Raw genomic sequence first — 6000 nt, forward strand, 5'->3', positions numbered from 1 at the left:
ACTCACTAGAATAAAATTTCTCAATTATATTCTACAAATACTGAGTGCCTATATTACACAAACTGGGCATTTTGGGGTGCAAAGTAAGACATTTATCTATTGTTTTTAACCAACTTATAAAGGGGTTCAAAAACAAGAGTCCTGGAGGTTTAAAGAAGGAAGAGAGTATATGTGGCTGACATGATGTAGAAAGGTTCAGAGAAAGTGATATGTGAGAAGCATGATCAATGACAAATGGGACCCAACAGTCAAAAATGTCCAGGCTGCCAGTGAGTGCTCCTCGGTGAAGGGGCTTGGCGAAAGCTCAGCAACAGGCGGCATTAGGCACTCGGTTCCCAGGAGAGAACGATGCGTGGAAGGAGGAGGTGGGAGAAAAGGTGGAAGATAATATACAGTCATGTGTAAGAGAGCTTTGAATGCTAGACTGTATTAGTTCACGTCTTCTACTATACCAAGAAAGATTTTAAAAGGGTAGGAGAAAAAAGGGAGAGAGGAAGGCAGGAAAGGTTGCAAAGCTGGCCTAGTATTAAAACAAAGTGGATGGCCGGTGCCACGGCTCACTAGGCTAATCCTCTGCCTGCAGCGCTGGCACCCTGGGTTCTAGTCCCGGTTGGGGCGCTGAATTCTGTCCCGGTTGCTCCTCTTCTAGTCCAGCTCTCTGCTGTGGCCCGGTTCTGTGGCCCGGGAAGGCAGTGGAGGATGGCCCAAGTGCGTGGGCCCTGCACCCGCATGGGAGGCCAGGAGGAAGCACCTGACTCCTGGCTTCAGATCGGCGCAGTGCACCGGCTGTAGCAGCCATTGGGGGGAGGGGGGGTGAACCAATGGAAAGGAAGACCTTTCTCTCTGTCTCTCTCTCTCTTTCACTGTCTAACTCTGCCTGTCCAAAAAAAAAAAAAAAAAAAAAAAAAAAGTGGAATGGAAGGTCTAGCTTGACCTTTAGAATCGGGGAGCTTTGACAAGGGTGTCTTGAGCCAAAGCTGACCATGAGTTCCACTCACAACAAAGAGAAATAAAAATGTAGGTCCACAAGGGAATCTGTATGGACGTGTTTATAGTTATGAATATAACTATTCATAATAGTCAAAAGTTAGAAACAACCAAATGTTCATCAGTGGATAAATAAAGATACAGAAGTATACATCCAATGGAACATTATTCAGCAAAAAAACAAGAACAAAGCACTGACACATGCTATCACTTACACACACCTGAAAAACATTATGCTAAATAAAATGAGCCAGACACTTTGTGTGATCCCTTTTACATGATAAATTAGGAATAGGCAGTCCGTAAAGACAGGAAACAGATCAGTGGTCATGGGGAAGGGGAGAACAGGAATGATGACTTCTGGGGTGATGGAAAAGAAAAGAAACTAGAGACAGGTGGTGGTTTCACAACCCTAGGAATACACTAAACACCCCTGAATTGTCTCTGTCATGGTTAAGTTTATCATATATGAAGTTCATGACAGTTTTTTGAAGTATTAGGAAATTCAGTCATAAAAAATAATTATCCATGCATGCTGTGCCTGTCTCTCCATAATATGACTGAATCGTAAGTTTCTCAATGATAATATATGCTATAATTTCAAATTCACCATAAGATGTATTGTGGAATGAATAGGGATAGAATACACCTGCATCAAAGGAGGTTAAGTTAAGAATACAAATCTTCATTGTATATAATCTTTCCTAAACCAGGAATCAAACACATAAGCACTAAGATAATATGGTTATGTAATAAATCACTGTCTCTCATTTTTAAGTGGGGGGTATGAGATATAAGTGTGTTTATGTGTGCATGCCCATGGATGTTGGGGATCACATACCTGAAGAAAGCATAAAATGAGGAGAATTCATGAATTAATTAGCATTCTCACACTCCCTTTTTCATGGTAGCAACATATCAGCATCAATAATGAAGTTGAAGTGTTTGCTATGTGCTTTCTCAGAGCGTTTTCTGAACAATAGCTCAGGAATTTCTCTAAGAGCTCTGAGTACCAATTATGACATGTGAAGTATATGCAATCAGGAGATTCCTGGAGAGCTACTGGCACCTCTAAGAAAGGTGTTAAGCATTCTTCTTTGTAGTAAGAGGTTCTCCTTCTTTGGGAATAATTTCACATGAAACTATTTGAATATTTTTGACAAAATAGTGCAAATTGGATTAATTCAACTCATTAACTACAAAGGGAGAATGTGATGGTGAAGCTTTATTTTCGTTATGTATAGCTATTAACAATAGCTAGTATTTACTGAATGATTACTGTTTGCTCAGCACCATTCTCTGAGTTTTTCTTGTACCATGTCTTTATTCCTACACTTGATCTTAGCCAAAAGGCCAAGAAGCGATCCCATCTCATTATTCCTTAAGACAATCTTGTAAGGAAACAAAACCAATGGTTTTTGCTCAGGACCCATAGCCAGGAACTGTGAGAGACAAAGATTCTCACCCAAGCAGTCCTGGTCCAAACTCTATACTGACTGCCATGGTGCATGGAAATAGACAATCTAATGAGAATGCCAATTGCGTTTTGCCTCTACATGTTCATTTTAAAGATGGTGATCCCACATTAAAGTATGTAAGAAAAGAAATATTGGGAAATTTTAGACCTGCATTCTTCTTTAGGCTACCATAAACCAGTCATTTCACTCAAGGTTCACCCATGCTATCTGTCACATATTTGATTTCCCTCTTTTGAAAGACCAAATAACATCCCATTGCATCTATATATCAAATACCATATGACTCCACTTGTATGTGACATCCCAGGTTCAAACCCACAGAATCAGCAGGCAGAATGAGGCTGGGACTGAGGGGTGAACAGGAAAATGAGGAGCTGGTACTCAAAGAGTATATAGTTTTGGTTATGAAATATGAATGAATCCTAAATATCTGCTGTATGATACACTTAAAAGTTTGTTAAGAGGAAAATTTCATGTTATCAAAATAAAACAGGGGCCAGCGCTGTGGCTTAGTAGGTAAAGCCACCGCCTGCAGTGCCAGCATCTCATACGGGTGCTAGTTCAAGTCTCTACTGCTCCACTTCCAATCCAGCTCTGTGCTGTGGCCTGGGAAAGCAGTACAAGATGACCTAAGTTCTTATGTCCCTGAACCCACATGGGAGATCCAGAAGAAGCTCCTGGGTCTTGGCTTTGGATCAGCGCAGCTCTGGCCATTGTGGCCAACTGGGGAGTGAACCAATGAATGGAAGACCGACCTCTCTCTCTCTCTCTCTCTCTCTGCCTCTCCTTCTCTCTCTGTGTGATTCTGACTTTCAAATCAATAAATTAATAAATAAACCTTAAAAATAAAAATGAAATAAAACAGAGAAGAACTTTGGCTATTAATGTATTTTCTTAAGACAAAACTTTTCCTTAATTGTATCCTGTTTTAAATTAATTTATCTTTCAGTCTCAAAAGTGTATCTAAATCATATGTCATTTCAATAATGGACTGAATTTCAGTAATTATATTCAGGTGCTTCAAAAAGTTCATGGAAATGCAGCTTATAAAAATACCACATATGAATTTCAAATTTTTTTGTAGCAAAACAAATGTTTAATTTTACTTTCTATGAGCTTTTTGAAGAACGCTAATACTTTAATATCCTAACCACATACATCAAGACAGGAATTTTTATATAAACAACTATCTTTGGCAGAAGATAAATAGAAACACAACTCATGACTTCAATGATGGTTACTCACTGATAACACATGGGTGGGGTGGGGGCAGGGGCATTCGACACAGAGGTTAAGATGCCATTTGAGATGCCTGTATCCCAAATAGATTTGAGTCCTGGCTCCTCTGCCAACTCCAGCTTCCTGCTAACGCATACCCTGGATGCTAATGGTGATGACACTCAAGTAGCTGAGTCCCTGCCACTCACCTGAGAGACCTAGAATTGAGTTCCCTGGCCTCAACTTGGCTCAGCCATGGTTGTCGCAGGCATTAGGAGTAAACCAGCAGATGGAAGATATCTCTCTCTTACTCTCTCCCTCTCTCATTGTCTTCCTCTCTTCTTCTCTCTCACCATGTGTGTCTTCTTTTCAAATAAATAAACAAGTGAAAATTTTAAATAGCAACCCTGAGACATTCTTATTTTTTTAAAAAAGGCATCAGACTGAATTCTTCAGCATCAGCAATAATGAACCATGACATTCATAATATGTTCACTTTAATGGGAATATAACTTGCATAAAAATCTTTTATAATAGCAGAATTTAGTAGCCATGGGTAAAAATGAAATGCAATAAACACAGTGTTGTGTGTCAACACAACTTTAAGGGGTTAAATGCTGTTATTCGTAGCTTCCTTTTTTGCCCAATTACCTCTAGGCAATCTACTCAAGCACAAAGATGGCAGATTCCAGTCTGCCATTCATCAAATATTCATGTGGCATCCACTGTGCTTCCAGGGTAAACACTGTGTTTCTTTAAATGCTTTCCAAGATGCCCAATTCTGCTTGGGCAACACAGGAAAATCTTCAGCAAATTTTAACACATTTTCTTTTGCATATTGCATGTAACTTCTAGTCAGTATCTAAACTGCCAATATTCATTCAACATTCACTCAACAAATCTTGATTGGGCACATGCTGTGTGCCAGACGTTGTTCTAGGCGCTGGGTATATAACATGAAGGCAACAAGATCCTTTGTATACATACACGAGATATTTACAGTATGTCTATACATAGAGAAATGCTATGAGGAAAATAACGTGAGCCAAGGCATACAGAGAATGATAGGCGTGTGGTGCTACTTAATATACGGACCCAGGAAACGTCTGCCTAGTGGACGACACTGGAGCAGAGATGGAGAAAGACATCATTACAAAGAGCAGTGGCAGAAGGATCAGCAAGTACAAAGACCCCGTGGTGCCATTCTGGAGAAGGTTCCCACAAGGAGACCAGAACGGCATCCAGAAACATGGCAGAGGACTGACCATGTGGAATCTGCCGCACCTTGTTGTGTCCTTGGGTTTTTCTCTGTGAGATGGGACTTGTTATGCAGAGGGGAGACTTTGACTTATTGTAACAGGATGGTTCTGACTATAGTGATGAGAATCAGCTGAGGTCGTGGGGTAGGAATGGAAGAAGGCAGAACCAGGGAAGTCCATTAGAATGCTGTGACCATAATCCAGGGAAAGAGTCAGTGCTGTGAGTCAGGCCCGAGTGATAGCTGTGGGGGTGGTAAGAAGCAGTCAAAGTCTGCACACAGGGGAGTGTTTGGCCTGCATCCCTTATCAGAGTCTCTGCATTCAGGTCCTGGATCTAGCTCCTCGTTCCAGCTGCCTGCTGATATAGACCCTGAGAAGCAACAGGTGATGGCCCAAATAGTTGAGTCCCTGCCACCTTCATAGGTTATCTGGATTAAGCTCTAAGGCCCTGACTTTGGCTGGCCCAGCCCCAGAATTTAGCATATGAAGTTTTCTCTCTCTCTCTCTCTCTCTCTCTCTGCTTCTCTCTGAGTCTTCCTGCTTTTCAAAAACAAAAAAAATCTGGACATATTTCAAATGGGGAAACAACAGCATCTGCTAATGTAAAACAGAAAAGTCAACATGACTCCAGGATTTCTTATATAAGCAATCAAAAAAGGAAGTATCATTGGCTCATGTGAAAATGACTATGGGAGGAACGCACTTGAGGGAGAAAATTAAGAGTTCTATTTGTGGCACGTCAAGATTGCGATGCCTTGGAACATCCAAACGGAGACGTGAAGTAGGCATCTACAAGGCATGTTGTGAGTCTAGAGTTCAGGGCACGGGAGCAATAAACTTGAGCATTGTCTGTGACCAATGCTTTCTAAAGCCATGGACGAGATGAGGTTGCCTATGCCATGGCACAGACAGAGCAGAGGAGAGGATGGATTGTGACTGTCCAAACTTAGAGTCAGGAAGACCAGGAGGAATCAGTGCAGGAGACTGAGACAGGGCAGTCAACATGGACGGAGGAGAGGTGTGGGAGCTGCGTTCTGGAAGCTAAATGGTAAACTGCT

Source organism: Oryctolagus cuniculus, chromosome 8, assembly GCF_051225735.1.
Source record: "Oryctolagus cuniculus isolate XC-2025 breed Fujian yellow rabbit chromosome 8, ASM5122573v1, whole genome shotgun sequence".
Classification (NCBI taxonomy): domain Eukaryota; kingdom Metazoa; phylum Chordata; class Mammalia; order Lagomorpha; family Leporidae; genus Oryctolagus; species Oryctolagus cuniculus.